The sequence below is a fragment of the Dama dama genome, chromosome 23 (genome assembly GCF_033118175.1).
Source record: "Dama dama isolate Ldn47 chromosome 23, ASM3311817v1, whole genome shotgun sequence".
NCBI classification, from domain to species: domain Eukaryota; kingdom Metazoa; phylum Chordata; class Mammalia; order Artiodactyla; family Cervidae; genus Dama; species Dama dama.
In genome coordinates, this window is record NC_083703.1 from 17,620,961 (window position 1) to 17,637,173 (window position 16,213).

Genomic DNA, 16,213 nt, shown 5'->3' on the forward strand with positions numbered 1-16,213 from the left:
AAATAAAAATTACCAGTTACTACTATACTTTCTCTAATAATGGGCCTTTTCTTCATTACTAAGTAATATGGCTTCATTGTTTTAAAAAATTGGAAACAGATTAGTAGAAAGAAAAAATTATCTCAATAGTACAATGTCACTACATCTACCCAATCATTTGTGACATGTCTCCTTTCCAGGAATTTTCTGTATATATTTTTAAAGTGTACTTTTATAAATACTACATACAAAATTCTGTATCTGGTTCTTTTTAGTTGAGTAAAACTTAATGCATCACCCTGTATTATTATAAAGTTAACCCTTTGTTAGGATGTAATCATAAATCTTCCTCTTGAAAATATGGCTTCTCTGGTGGCTCAGACTGTAAAGCATCTACCTGCAATGTGGGAGACCCGGGTTCGATCCCTGGGTCGGGAAGATCCTCTGGAGAAGGAAATGGCAACCCACTCCAGTACCCTTGCCTGGAAAATCCCATGGACGGAGGAGCCTTGTCTGCTACAGTCCATGGGGTCACAAAGAGTTGGACACGACTGAGCAACTTCACTTTCCTTTTTGATAATATATTAAAGAAAATCAGGAACCACAAAGGAACCATGGATGCACAAGTGTCTCCCTGAACCTAACGTATGCATTTCCACAAACCAGATAACATCAGATTCTATACAAAATGTACACCTGTGCTCAGTCATGTGGAGCTGCCCTCATAAGCTGATCAGCTACCTCTCAGCATCACAAGAAGGGGTGATGACGTTCTAAGTCAATTAAGAAAACAGCACAGTAAGGACCTCTGTTTCTGAAACAGATTACAGTTCGAGAAACATTTTTTCAAGAAATAATGCTCACCCCATCTCTAACTCATCTTGACTCACGCCATATAATATATGAAAGCAGTATAAACCTACAGAAGGATGCCCAATCCTAGACGCCAGCAGGGTCCACGTGCCCTCATCAGCCATGGCCTATCACTGCAGGGAGCGCTGCATGATCACCTGGCCCCCTTCCCACATGGCCTGGCCTGCATCTCGCACTGGATATTATGAAATGATTTCCATTTCCAGATAACCCAATTATTCTCCCCAAAATGAGAAGCTGTATGGAAAAATCTAAAATAATCCACGTGACAATAGGGTCTCACCATGAAAACACTGTCTTCCTGGCACTTCACCAAGCCCACCCAGGAGACTAGGAGGTGGGCCAGGCCTCCTGGTGTCACAGGGTGGCCGGGGCTCAGCCCTGTGACACAGAGTAGACCACACACTCAGAGGACCTGGGAGCTCACACACAGCTCACTCACACCTGTGGGGACTGCTCTCTCTGCTCGGGACTGCTCTCTTTGTTCATATTTATATCGAAGTTTCTTATCTTAAATTTAAAATTCCTAAATGGCAACATCAAAGCACTTTGTACTAAGCCATGCACACTTCCTACCCATAGTTATGAACTGTCAATAAATACTTATTTAAGGACTGAGGTTCCTCAGACATTAGGAGTTTTCTCAGCATCAAAAATAGTAACCTCAAAAGCAATAGGACGGTAAAACTTCTAAACACTGAATTTATAACCTTATCATCTGAGGTGATAAATGTACTTGACAAATATGCAACGATGCATGAGTTGGAATTAATGTCATGGAGTAGTTCTTAGAAAACATATTTTTAAATTACTTACAACTGAAGTCACGTATTCAAGACTCTTAATGCCAATCACAGCTTTGAAATGCAAACCCTTCGTGCACAAATAGGTGGACTACCAATTCTTTTCAGCAAGGAGGCAGTTTAGTAGCACAAGAGATAACATTTTCAGATTTCCTTTCTCCTCCTGTAAATGCTATCGCCTGGACATACAAAGGAGAAAGAAGAATCTTACATGTTGTTTCACACCATCTAAGAGGGAAAGAGTACTTTGTTTCAAATCCACAGTTTCACATAAAAGGCATTATTGGGGTACTTCTGCAAAGCTGGCCTTTCAGTGCATTTTACAGGAACTTGAGCCAGGGGTACTTCCAAGTGACTCCTCCAACTTTTGTGACAATACCATATTCAGGGACCTCAGGTTCTAGTTAAAGGAAAGAAATTCCACCATACCCATTTCTTTACTGTAGGCACCAAACATGACCTAAAAATAATTCCCGTCACTCTTGGTCACTTAAAACTTAAATTCAACAGAATTATAAATCACAACATACAGGATCACATACTACTGTCTCTAACAGTATTCTTCCCAGAGATCAAATTAATATTAACTTCAAATTAATATTAATATTTCATTGTACAATAACTTTTCTTAAAAAGAGAAGACACAAAAAATCCCAATATCCACTAAAAGCTGATGTGATCTTCATTTTTAATCTCATCACAAAGTATAATTTTTTAAAAATCAGATTTAATCTTGAAGATATTGTGCCAAGTGAAATAAACAAGTCACAGTAGGAAAAGTGGTCTCCCAGGGGGCACACTGGTAAAGAATCCGCCTGCCAATGCAGGAGACACGAGAGACACAGGTTCGATCCCTAGGTTGGGAAGATTCCTGGGTAGGAAATGGCAACCCACTCCAGTATTCCTGCCAGGAAAATTCCATGGACAGAGGAGCCTGGCAGGCTACAGTCTATGGGGTCTCAAAGAGTCGGACATGACTGAGCAGCAGCCATGGAGAACAGGACAAGCACTCTATAATTCCACTTACATGAGGGACCTAGAGAAGTCTAATCCACAGAGACAGAAAGAAGAATCATGGCTGCCAGGGGTTGGAGGAACAGAAAATGAGGAGTTAGTACTTGATGGGTGAAGTTTCATTTTGGGAAGATTAAAGAAGTTCTAGAGATGAATGGTGATGGCTGCACATTAATGTGAATGTACAGATTCAAGTTCAGCACATTCCAAGAGGTATAAATTTAAAACAGAAAAGAAAGAAACGGACACCTAGAGATATCACAGTGAAACTGCAAATCATTTATGACAAAGAGTTCTTAAATCCAACCAGAAAGAAAAGCAGACTGTACAAAGCAACAATCAGACTCTGACTGATCAACTGCAACCATGGAAGCCAGAAGACACTGGAACAGTATCACCAAAGTTCCAAGGGAAAATAAGTTTTAAGCTGTAATTAGGTACCAACTCAGCTGAACTATTTTTTCAAGAAAAGGGGCAAAATAAAGAAAATTCAGACGTAAGCTGAGGAAATATACTATAAGCAGATCATCATTAAGGATGCTTCCAAAACTGTAGTTCATAAAGATGGAAGATGATGCCAAAAAAAGAGGTCTGAAATACAGGAAAGAATGGTGAGAAAAGAGAACTGTAAAAATGGGTACATGCAAGTATTAGTGGTATAATTTTGAAATGATGAGTTATAAAAGCAAACAAACCTAAAGTGCTGAACAAAAACAGCATGTAATCTAGGAGGAAGGTACCATAACAGGAATGGAACTATTCCAAGTCTCTTATACTGCTTTTTAGGAGGAAGATGAAGCAGACACTATCTTTTGTTCATATGCCTTCTATCACTTGTCATCCTGGGATACTCTCCCACCTTGTGGATTTGAGGGCCTGGGGACATGACAGATAGGAACGTGAGCAGAACTGCACCAGTTCTAACTGAAGGCTTTACGAGCTCTGAACTGTGTTCTGTACTCCTACCCTGCACCCCAGTCTCTGCTGGTCCCAGAATGAGGAGACACCTAGCACATAACCAAACCCAGCCACACCCAGCAGAGACTGCCAAACCTATGAGCTAGAAATAAATGTCTGTCACTGTACATCACTGAAGTTTCACAGTGACTTGTTACATGGCATTATGACAGCAAAAGATGACTAATACAAAAGGCAAAGATACTAACTTTATATGCAAATTACATTCATGGGTTTTAGTTTAACTAAAAAATTTTACTAAGTTGGCAAATATATGTATATACACACAAATACATATATGTATACATACACACGAAGTGATACTATTTATATAAAGTTCAAAAATAAAATTAACAATACATGAACATATGTAACTATACCGCTGCCGCTGCTAAGTCGCTTCAAAAAGCAAAAGAAAAAAGCAGAGTTGAGGCTAATGGTTTTCTGAGGACAGAAGTAAGACAAGAGGAGTTGTAGGGAGATATAAGAGGGTAGGGCTGACACTGTACCACGTAAGCTGAGAGAAGGGACATATACACATCATTCTATTAGAATTATATAACACACTTATTACATATAGTCCTTTGTATGAACAGAATGTTTTATATTTTAATATGAAAGGCAAAATTTCCAACAAAATTCAGAAATGATTATAAAAGAAATTTATATAGCCACATGTATAAAAGAGGTAAACGTATTTATAATCTTTAAGCCATAATTAAGAGGCAGAAAGAGTCGTAGTGACTCACTTATTCTTTAAGAGAAAGAGACAAATACAAGTGATAGCCAGGTTCACTACAAAATGCAAGACAGCACTGACTGAAGAGACTGGTGATCACCCTTTATCTAGATGCAGAAGAAGCTGGCCTTCTCAATGAGCTGCGTTGCTCAGCTCTCTGATCACTGGAGATTCTGATCTCAGCTTCACAGCTGTATAACCCAAGTTCATTTTTTAGTAGAAACTCCTAGACCCTGTTTTGCTGAATTGCTATGTACTGAGCTGCCATCCCAAGAAAAAGCTTAAGAAAATTTTCTTATTTGAAGCATTATTGGTAACAGCAAAAAAAAATTATAAACTTAAATGTGCAATAGTAAGGAACTGAGTAAATGAATGATTATTAATTTACATGGAATGGGGTTTCCTGCATCCACGTAAAAAATATCTCAAAAAGATTTAATGACAAGTGAATGAATGCTCTCCAATGTGCTTCATGCAGCCTTCTCATAACCAACAAGAAATATCAGAAATGATGTCTCAGCCAATTTAAATGTAATACCCCAAAGGCTTATAAGCCAAAATCTAAAATGATTAATGTTCAATTTTTAAATTTAAAACAGACAGATAATATATAAATTTACTATTCATTCAATAAATATTTACTGAGCAGCTATTACAAGCCAGGGAGTGTCCTAGGCTCTGCAGACACAGCCATAAACAAAACAAAGACCCCTTCTGCATGAACTCACATCCCAACAATTCTAGTACCTCCCCTTAATTCAGGTGCACAGTTCATGAGTTGAAATAAATATGTCAGGGCATTCCAGGGTAATATCTTCTCACTCCAGATAAAGAAATAACTTCAGTTAATATTAAAGTGGGCTTCCCAGGTGGTGCTAGTGGTAAAGAAACTGCCTGCCAATGCAGGAGATTAACAGTCTCACAGGTTTGATCCCTAGATCGGGAAGATCCCCTGGAGAAGGAAATGGCAACCCACTCCATCTTGCCTGGAAAATTCCATGGGCAGAGGAGCCTGAAGGGCTGTAGTCCAATGAATGATGACTATTAAAGTCATTCATTGACATGGATGGTCTCACCACTGTACTTTCACAATTCTTGAGCTCTTTATAAAGAATATTCATTCTTTCTGCAATTTACACCCCAGAAACACAATTCTAAATTTTCAAGACTTTCTGTGTTTTCCCTGCTCAAGAGAAGTAAAGCCAATCTTCTACTACAGCTAGAGTAAAAGGAGGTTTATTTAGCCCATTCACTAAATTAACAAAGTACTTCCTACTAATAAGATCAGAGAAGGAGATGGGTAAATGAGAAATCATCTGATTTCCTAGGTTTGTTTACACATGTATGTTAATGAAACAGCTGATAAGAATGAGGTCTGATTTCCCCTTCTGCAGGTAGAATTTAAGTTAGGTTTCCAGAAAGACTTATCAAAATCTAGTAGCTTTACACTGGGCAACTTCTAGGTATTTAGGAAAAACAAATGTCCTTCCCAAGGCTTCCTTTCCTATCTCAGTTACAGAGAGGTCTTTCCAAAAGAGCTTATGTTTGCCTAATGCACTTAATATATCCTATCAGAACTATACATAATGCCTGAGGTCTACAGATAAAAGCTAAAATGAAGGCTACAGTATCTCTGATTTTCAGGGGTCTGGCTTCATTTTAAAAGTCAGTTAAGAAAAAAAATAAATAAAAGTCAGTTAAGGACTTCCCTGGTGGTCCAATGATTAAGAAATCTGCCTGGCAATACATGGTTTTCTCAGTAGTCAAGTATGGATGTGAGAGTTGGACTATAAAGAAAGCCGAGAGCTTAAGAATTGATGCTTCTGAACTGTGGTGTTGGGAGAAGACTCTTGAGAGTCCCTTAGACTGCAAGGAGAGCCAACCAGTCAATCGTAAAGGAAATCAGTCCTGAATATTCATCGGAAGGACTGATGCTGAAGCTCCAATACTTTGGCCACCTGATGTGAAGAACTGACTCATTGGAAAAGACCCTGATAGCTCAGTCAGTAAAGAGTCTGCCTGCAATGCAGAAGACCTGGGTTCGATTCCTGGGTCGGGAAGATCCCCTGGAGAAGGAAATGGCAACCCGCTCCAGTATCTGGCCTGGAGGATCCCATGGACAGAGGAGCCTGGCAGGCTACAGTCTATGGGGTCACAAGGGTCAGACATGACTGAGCGACTAAGCACAGCACACACGGAGCCGGCAAAGATCGAGGGCAGGAGGAGACGGGGACGACAGAGGAGGAGACAGCTGGATGGCCTCACCGACTCGATGCACGTGAGTCTGAATAAGCTCTGGGAGTTAGGGATGGACTAACGTGCCTGGCGTGCTGCAGTCCATGGGGTCGCAAAGAGTAGGACACGACTGAGCGACTGAACTGAACTACCAATACAAGACACCGGATTCAATCCTTAGTCCAGGAAGATTCCATGTGTTGCGGGGCAATTAAGCCCCTGCACCATAGCTACTGGGTCTACAGGCTCCAGAGCCCATGCTCTGCAACAAGAGAAGCCCCACACACAGCAACAGAGAGTAACCCCTGCGCACGACAACCAGAGAAAGCCCATGCACAGCAAAGAAGACCCAGTACAGCCCAAAATAAATAAATAAAAATAAAATTTTAAAGTCAGTTAAAAAGTCTAGACAACTAACTGTAATAGTAAGCCCTATAGCAGATACCATGAGAACTACAAAGAAAAGTAGGCAAGATTCCAGGCCCTACATTAAGGCTTTACATCTAGTTGGATTCTAAACACAAGTATGTATCCATCCATTCAATAAATGCTAATTCATCTCTGCAACATGTAAAAAGTTTTCAAAGGGCTCAAGATACAGCAATAGAGACAAACCTGGTCCCAGCTAACAGAACTCAGTTAGGACAAAAGTCCTAAAAAAGATGGGAGTCGAGGGATTACGTATGAGAAAAAAAAAAAAATGCTCTCATAAACTAAATATCTCATATATTTGGCACATGGATTAGCACAGGTCCATTTTTGGTCTTATAAAATAAAGGAGTTGAAACCATTTTTAAGTTCTCTTTTGAGCACTAAAAGGTTTGTGACCTAAAAATCAATTTCAATTCAATGGGTAACTAAGAAAGATTCTAATCCCTCGCCATTATAAGTAGAATCAATTAATAAATTATTGCAATAAACCAAGTATGAACTAAAACAAACTGATCTGAAATGCTGGTTATGTTTAAAAAGGGGGAGGAAGGGCAGATTCAAAGGACAACTTGGAAAGAAGTCAAAAAGACTACTAACAGTGAAGTAATCAAAGGTAATCCTAAATTTGAAGGGGGAATCCAGAAGATATTCTTTTGGCAATCCTCAGTGATGAGAAATCATCGACTCTGGAGGAAACAGGGTTTGTAAAAGAAAAATATTCCCAAGCAAGCCTGGTGAAGGAGCTTAGAATTCAAACTAACAATAAAATGTGATATAAATTGATGACAAACAGGATTCAACATTTCTAAAAAAGCAACTTTTAAAAAGAAGTTTGAGAAATTTCTCTTTCAGCAATTGATACGGTCTACTAATGGTAACCACACTCAGTACTAACTTGAGTACAGATTCTAAGACACTGCTTTCAAAATGAGCCTACTACTTCACAACCAGATTATCCTATTAAACCTCTATTTACCAATAACTAAGCATCAGCTGGGAGATAAAAACACAAACACACGGGAGTTACATAAAAGACAAGATAAGGGGCCTGCATTTCCAACAAAGCTAGGCCACATAATGCACAACATTCTTAAAGACAAAAACCTAGACTTAAATATATATATATGTAAAGTATATTTTTTAATTATTAAAAATATCAAAGGGTTAAAAACTGGTACAACCACTTTGAAAAACTGATAATAACTACAAGAGTTAAATATTTACTCAACAATTCTATTTCTAGGGATATTTCCAAAAGAAAGGAGTCCATATGTTCAACAAAATACGTATATAAGAATGTTCATAAGCAGTTTTAACAGCCCAAAATTGGAAATAATGCAAATATCTGTTAAAAGTAGAATGGAGAAATAATTGTAATACAAAGAAGCCTGGAGCTTCTTTCCTCCCGGAAATGTTTACCCAATCAAAGAAGGTGCCTGAGGGGCTAATTTATACCTAAGCAGCCTTGAGGGCTCAGAAGACAGCAGATCAGAGCACAAGAGCCACTCAGGGAGCGACACCCCCGTGTGGAATAAGACCTCAAAAAGCTGAATCCCAGAAGGAAGGATAACACAAAAGGCAAACTAAGCCAGACTTTGCACAGACACTAAAATAAATCTCAATTTGAATCAAGGTGATCCTAAGTGTCTGGCAAAAGCAACAGAAAATTCCTCATCTAAATCTACATTTACTTCTAGAAATAATCTTTCAAACACAATGAACAGTACACAGTGAGCATGCATACATGGAGCTGACACTCCTCAAAGAATAACAGACCACAAGAAAAAATCTGCAGGACTCTGAAACAGAGTTACCTGCTTACTCTGTTCACAGAGACACGTGAAGAGCTTGCACATTTTGACAGGGAATTATAAACTATAAAAGTGGCATAGCAGATTTTTTTAAAGAACCAAACTGAAATTCTAGAATGAAAAATACAGTAACAAAAATTAAGAATCCAGAAAATGAATACATTTAAGAGCAAATTAGAGATGAAGACTAAACTGAAAGGCCAGAGGTAAACTGAACGACTAGGGAAAAAAAAGTAAAATCTAGAAGGCAGGTGAAACACAGTGGAGTTACTGAGACCTAACACTGGGTAACTGAAGTCTCAGAAAGATTAAGCAGGAGAAATGGGGAGAAGCAATATTCGAAGAGATGACAGCTGAGAACTATCCAAGACAGACATCAGGTCACAGTATAAACAGCTGTGAAAAGAAAAGGGGGGCGAGGGAAAGAGAGATCACTTGAAATCAAATCTGAAAGACAAAAAGCAAATCTTAAAAATAGCCCAAGGAAGTAACAAATTATCAACAAAGAAGTGATAAACAGCAGCTGCCTTCTCAATAGCAACAAAGACAAATATTATAGAATAATCTCTTCTCCAAAGAATATACAAATATATGTATGTGCATATTGCCAATCTATAATTCTATACCTAGCAAAATGTAGGTGAAATAAAAACATTCTCAAACTAAAAGTTTTAGATTTTGTCAATACTAAATCCACTCTGAAGAAAATACTAAAGGGTATTCTGCAGGCAGATGGAAAATTTTTCCAGACAGAAAGTCAGTAACATAAGAAAGAAGAAAAGAAGGGCAGTAAGCCTAATTGAATAATTACGGTACAACACAATAAAAATAGGTGTTTGGGGGTATAAAACATAAACATTTTAAAACATAATAACAATGAAATACTAAAAAAAGGAAGGAAATTGACTTACATGTTTTTAAAAGACATATTATCTGGAAAAAGGGTGAAAGTCTCAATATTACACTTTAATAAGTAGAGAAAAGATTAGAATTTCTTAGGCAAATACTAAAGAAGAGTAAAAGAATATATAATCCCAAGGTAATAAAAAAAAAAGGAGGAAATGGAATAATTATTTTTTTTAAATCAATCCAAAACAAATCCAGAAAAAAGGAACATGGAACAGGTGAGACAAATACATTACTCTTAATTTTTAAACATTCATATTGTTATTATCTGCCAATTCATTTTTTATAACAGGCATCAGCAAAGTACACAGAAATATCCATCTCCCATTCACATACCTAACCTTTATAAATTTTACTTTCCACATTTATTTCCAGTGTCACTCAGTTTTCAAAGCCTTATTTCACCTTTTCTTTTCTAACGACAGATATGCTGCTGCTGCTGCTAAGTCACGTCAGTCGTGTCCGACTCTGTGCGACCCCATAGATGGCAGCCCACCAGGCTCCACTGTCCCTGGGATTCCCCAGGCAAGAACACTGGAGTGGGTTGCCATTTCCTTCTCCAACAGATATGCTAACAAGCATTAAAAGATTCAAAAAGAAAACAAACAAAAAGAAACAAGAGGGGGAAAAAAACCCCAGAGAACTGGCTTACAAATGCTGCATTAATTCCACAATAAAACATTACTCTGCCGTTACTGATCTATGTAATATCACTAAGGGCACATTCGCCCTCTGCAATGGCCCACACTCTGTGCAGTGTGCTGCTCTCGGAGTCTGAATAAATCTTCTTCTCATCTATCACTTTTTCTCTCACTGAATTCTTTATGCGATGAGGCATCAAGAAGCTGAGCTTCACTAGGTCCTTAAATCAGGTACCATGGGGTTTGGCTGGGTTTGTGTCCCAGCCACGGTTTTGGCTGGGTTTGAGTCCCAAACAAGATTTTGGCTGGGATCGAGTCCCAGCCACGTGGGTTCAAGTCCCAAGCAGGGTTTTGGCTAGGTTCGAGTCCCACCCACATGAGTTTGAGTCCCAAACTGGGTTTTGGCTGGGTTCAAGTCCCAATCTGAGGTAAATGGTTTCACTTTTTAGATATTCTCTTTGTCTTTCTTTTCTCCAGATTACTGTGATGTATTTAGTTTTGGGGGAAGAGGGTTGTTTTATGGATATTCTTCAGTCTGTGGCTTCATTTTGAAATAGTCTAAGATTTAGAATACTTCTATGTGAAATATTTCTTCAAATACTGAATCTGTCTTACTCTTCTCCCTCTCCTCTGGCACTACAATTACGTGTACGTTAGGATTTTAACTATACTATATGTCTCACACATTTTCCACCCTTTTAGGGGGCATGTGGGGGCTTCTAAGGTGGCGCTAGTGGTAAAGAATCTGTCTGCCAATGCAGGAGACGCTGGTTCAATCCCTGCGTGGGGAAAATTCCCTGGAGTAGGAAATGGCAACCCGCTTCAGTATTCTTGTCTGCAAAATTCCATACTCTGCACTGAGTTCACACTCATTGGAGAAGGAAATGGCAACCCACTCCAGTATTCGTGTCTGAAAAATTCCATGGAGAGAAGCCTGGCAGGCCATGGGGTTGCAAAGAGTCAGACACGACTGAGCACACAGGACAACCAAAATTAATATATTAAAAAGCTTAAAATGATAATCTTTCACTTATTTCATGAAAAGCATTACTCTAATATTTTTTAATTCCCTTGTTAATTCAGTGAAGGAAAATTCCAGGATAAAATGAAAACTTCTACACTAGTATCAATGTCATCAAGACACAGGTGCAATGTATACCCCTCTCAGAGGATAATTAAGTAATCCTTTTACAGCCCCAAATACTTAACCAAACATGATGTGAAACTCCAGAGCTTACAGTGAATTTCTACTTGCATTTTGCGAGTAGACATTTTAAATAAGGCAGTCTAAGCTCTTCCAAGGAAAACATTCTCAAAATTTAAAAACACCAATATTATACAGTCTGTCTAAGGAAATCAAAGAACCCTTTAATAATTAATTCCAGTTTTACAGATATAGAAATTATCAAGTAATCAGTGCCAGAGTTGTATAGTAGTGGACACCGAAGTGTGCAGAGAGTCATCTCCAGTCTAGTGAGGTCAGTCATCTGGATGGACTCTTTCTACAAAGGCTGAGCCACCTGGTTCAGACAATGACAGTTCATGAGGCCAAGAGCCTGCCTTCCCTCCACAAACAACAGTGGTGGGACAGGAGCCACAGCGAGCACTCACTCACCCACAAGCACTTCTTCTCTACACGCGCTCCCTCACACTCAGTGTCCTGCCCTCCCACCTGCCATCTCTTCCTCATCCTTCAGGTCTTACCAGCCACTTCCTCAGGACAGCCTGCCCTGCCCCTCCCAATCAAGTCAGCTTCCCTGGTGACAGGTTTTATAGTTCCATGCACTGTACTTCAAAGGACTGATCGCTCTAGTTGTTCAAAACAAGGTACATGACACAAGGCTGTGGGTACAAAAATGCACCCAAGAAATATTTGTTGAATAAACATGTGAATTTATAATTCTCCCCAATTTTATAAATAAACAACTTTTTAAAAACTAAGTTATTTTCATGAAATGCCATAACCTGGAAATGGCAGAGACCAGTTAAGACTTCAAGTGTTTGTGATTAATTCTCAGGCTCTAATGTCCACGTACTATAAAGAAGTGTTGTAGAAGTCAGATTTCTGTCAAATGAATATTATTTTGGTATTGACTTTTACTGTAAAAATTGAGACATTTCCTAAAGGAAAAAATGAGACACTAAATATAAACAAATCATATCTAGCAAGGCAATACACCTTTCAAAAATCACACTGAAGGGACAAACTATTAACTTTATCTAGTAATAAATGATCAACGTATTATTGGTAACAGTACTGTTTCACTAAACAAAACAAAAATGGTTGACGTGAAATTGCAAGCATAAACCAGAAAATGTAATCACTTGCCACTTTCTAACTGAAGCAGCAATTCTTAAAAGTTCTGGTATTGTGTCTAAGTTTTTTGCAGGACTTCAAACTGCCTTAACATTCCTAGCATTTACAATCAAAATTAGTTTGTTTCTTTTCAATTTGCCACTAGCTTAAATTTACTGGCCTCTTTTTCACTCATCTTAGTTACAAAATGTAACACTAACTTGAGATAGATGGGAACACCAAGGACAAAGACTGAACTGACCAAAAACCGAACTGACCATGCAACCTCTGCCTGGCACTGGGGCCCAGCTTGCATCTGCCATACCAGGAAGTTGTCTCAGTTCCCAAGGATGACCAGCCAATTAACAGATGGTGCCAAAGCCGACACTTGTACTTACTGGCTTGTTTAACCAATGGCAGCTGTCCTCCCAAGGAGCTATTTCGTATCAAAACAATGTTATAACTGGTAATGGGCTATTCTCACCAGAAACATAACCCTAACCCCAGAGAGCCAGGTTTGCTAGTTAAAAACATTAAGTAGGCACCAACAGCAAGACTTAGGGCCCAGGTTCTTAATGTTTGGGAAAGGATGCTTCTCTGATGCCCTTGTAACACCTGAGTGATTCTTTAAAGACATAATCAGCAAAGGAATTTCTATTAACTCAGAATACCTGTACTGGTAATTACGGCTCTGGTTTTTTAATCTATACTTTTATTCGTGTAGCTTCTTTTCTCTTACATTTTTACATATTTCAATTGGCTATATAGAACACAACATAAGAACAACACCCATTTTAAGCAATAAACTAGATGATGTTTACAAACTTTATTATTAAAAAAAAAAAAGCTCAGTATCGTTTTTTCTTAACTTTAGGGTCTGACAGAGTGAGAAATATAAGCAAATAAAGCACCGTCCATTTAATGCTGCCTAATCTGATTCTTATTAAGATGACTTCATAAAAGAAAAAAGTACCCTGACTTTCCTGAACAGAACTTCCCATAGATTCAATATATGAGAGAGTTGGCCAGGGTGGTATCTAAAGTTTTGTCCGACCTCTCTGCGCTACGAAATATTACGTATTCCAAAGACTTACTTCTATTTATAAATGGATTAATACACGATTGAAATCACTTTCTTCCAGCAAAGTACTTAAAACCGAGTCCCCACTTTTTTTCTATATGTCACATTATTTCCATGACTTGTTATTGCCCCAATTCAAAACTCCTTCCCAGTCCCATAAGCGATTCATTTAACTCATGTTGAAATCTACCGACTGAAAAGCATCTGTGGATTAAAATGAAGGGCGGGGGATGGGGGCATTTCAATGTATTGAAATGTTCACCCGTGGATCCACAGATCCCTCACAATTTCAATTAAAATACCTACGAGTAACCGTTCGCCCGCATCACAACTGCCGCACCAACACCACCCGGCAGTGAGCTCCTAAGTATTTTGCAAACTTTGCAAAGGCGCACAGATTTCCAGGTTCTCCAAAGCCCTCATTCATTCCCATCCTCCCCTTGCCTAGTCGAAACGAAGTTCCGCGGCAGGAAGGCAATAATTTTAAGAGAACGAAGTTTGCCTCAGTCCTGCCCACTTGGACTCTGGAGGACGCAACTGAAACTTGCAAGGGAGACACGTCTCCCGGGGACCGAAACTTGCCCGGGGGGGGGGGGGGGGGGAGGGGGGAGAGGCAGCGGGTCTCCCCTCCCCCGGGATCTGGCCGACCCCCGCTCCGTCCACGAGCCCCCTTCACGGGTCAGCAGGACCCCCTCCCGCGCCGTCCCAGCCAGATCCTGCCCGCACGCCCCCCCGGCGCCCCTCGCCCGGCGCCCGCCGACCTGCCAATCACACCCGCAGCACCCAGCCGTCGGGGCTCCAGGGGGCGGGGGCCGGGCGGCCGCGCGCGTTTCCGGAGCCGGCCCCCTCGAGGGCGGGGGCCGGGAGCGCCGCTCGTCCACCTCCCCCGGGGCCGCGAATGGCGGCGTCCGGCTCCCCGGGGCCACCTCCGAGTCCGTGCCCGGGGGAAGCCCGCCGAGCTCAGCCGCCGCCAGCCCCTCGCAGTGGGAAAGGGGAAAATGAACTTACCTCCGAACGGTCCCGTCGACGGAGGCTGAGGGCGGGGGGTCCCGGGGGGCCGAGCAGGTCCCGGCGCAGCGGCGGCGGCTACCGCAGTGCCCTCCGCCCCATTGTTTCCCTTCCGAGAGGATCCCGGCAAAGCCGAGCCCGGGAACCAGGAAGTTCCCCGGCGCGACACCTCCTGCCGCCGCTATGGAAACGGCCCCCCGCCTCCCAGAGCGGCTCGCCCGGGACCCCGCCTCCGAGCCGCCGGCCCCGCCCGCCTCACGGGCCGCCGCCAACCGTCGCCGTTGCGGCCGCAGCCGCCGCCATCTTGGCGCGGCCCGGGCGGCCCCTTCCCGGCGGCACGTGCGCGCCGCTCCCGCGTGTTCCCGCCGGCCGCGGGGGCGCGCTGCCAGGGCCGCAGGGTGCTGGCGGCCGCTCCCCGGGAAGGGCGGCCAGGAGCAACCCCCGGGACCCCGAGGGAGGGAGAGAGACAGAGAGGGCCCAGAGGGGACTGGAGAGCTAGGACCTGGAGCGGGGCTTCGACTAATTGCACGAAAACGACAGGCTTCAGCTGGTGTCCACTGGCAGGTCGAGGAATGGCTGAGACCAGGGGTGAGGTCAGCAGAGCAGTGGCCGAGAGCCATGGGCTCTGCAGCCAGATTGCCTCGTGTTTCGTTTCTGGCTCTACAACCCACCAGCTGTCAGAGCTTGGACACTTTAATTTTCTGTATGCCTCAGTTTCTTTATCTGTAAAGTGGCATTTTAATACTTGCCGCATAGGGTTGTTACCTGGAAGCAAGTGCGTAGTATTGATACTTCAGTAAATGCAAAATAACCATGCTTTCAATAAAATGGCATTGCGTCTGACGAAAGTCACATTTCTTTTCCCAAGAACTTAATCTAAGTGCTCATCAGCACCACTTTAAATAGGCTACTGTGTAAGATCCCATTGCTGCTTGAAACTTATCAGATGCTCATCTTTTGTCCCATCTTTCTCTAGGTCAGCGTTCCTTTTTTAAGATCGTGGAAATTGTCAAGAGTTTTCGTCTCCAGAATCCTCCATCAAGAGGTTCCATAAAAAGATGAATGATGTAAACTTTCCAATACTGTAATTAGCTGACAGCTAAATGATTTATGCGATAGGAGCTAGCAGAGTTAGGCTGTGCTGATATCTAAAGGCTTCCTGTCCTTCATTCCAGGAACTAGAGTTACTAAAGCTGGCAGCTTTGCATGGCTGCGATTATCTCTCTTTCCAGCTGCGGAAAACTGACACCAAGAAACCGGGTGCTCTGGGAGAGGAGGGGTGGAGGAGGAGGCAGGGTCACTGGGCTCACCCAAAGGATTCTTTTTCAAGAACGGAGCCTACTGTTGGTTAGGTCTCAAACAGCCTTTAGGCTTCTCTCTATAGCTCACAAGTGTTGTGACCTTGTTTATACACTCTGTAAGAAAATACAATTGTATA

General features: G+C 41.5%; 1 protein-coding gene across 3 annotated transcripts in view; it reads right to left on the reverse strand.

Moving 5' to 3' along the window:
• USP6NL (USP6 N-terminal like) overlaps window positions 1-15,010 on the reverse strand; it is a 140,717-nt gene extending 125,707 nt beyond the window's left edge. The window contains exons 1-2 of one of the 3 annotated variants that reach the window (XM_061126064.1): window positions 14,776-15,010; window positions 1,669-1,834 (exon numbers count right to left, since the gene is read on the reverse strand). The gene's annotated coding sequence lies outside the window, so the exon portion shown is untranslated. Of the gene's footprint in view, window positions 1-1,668; window positions 1,835-14,528; window positions 14,550-14,775 lie in introns of those variants that run through there. The other 2 variants (XM_061126063.1, XM_061126065.1) reach the window with 2 other exon arrangements.
• Window positions 15,011-16,213: the final 1,203 nt, after the last annotated feature.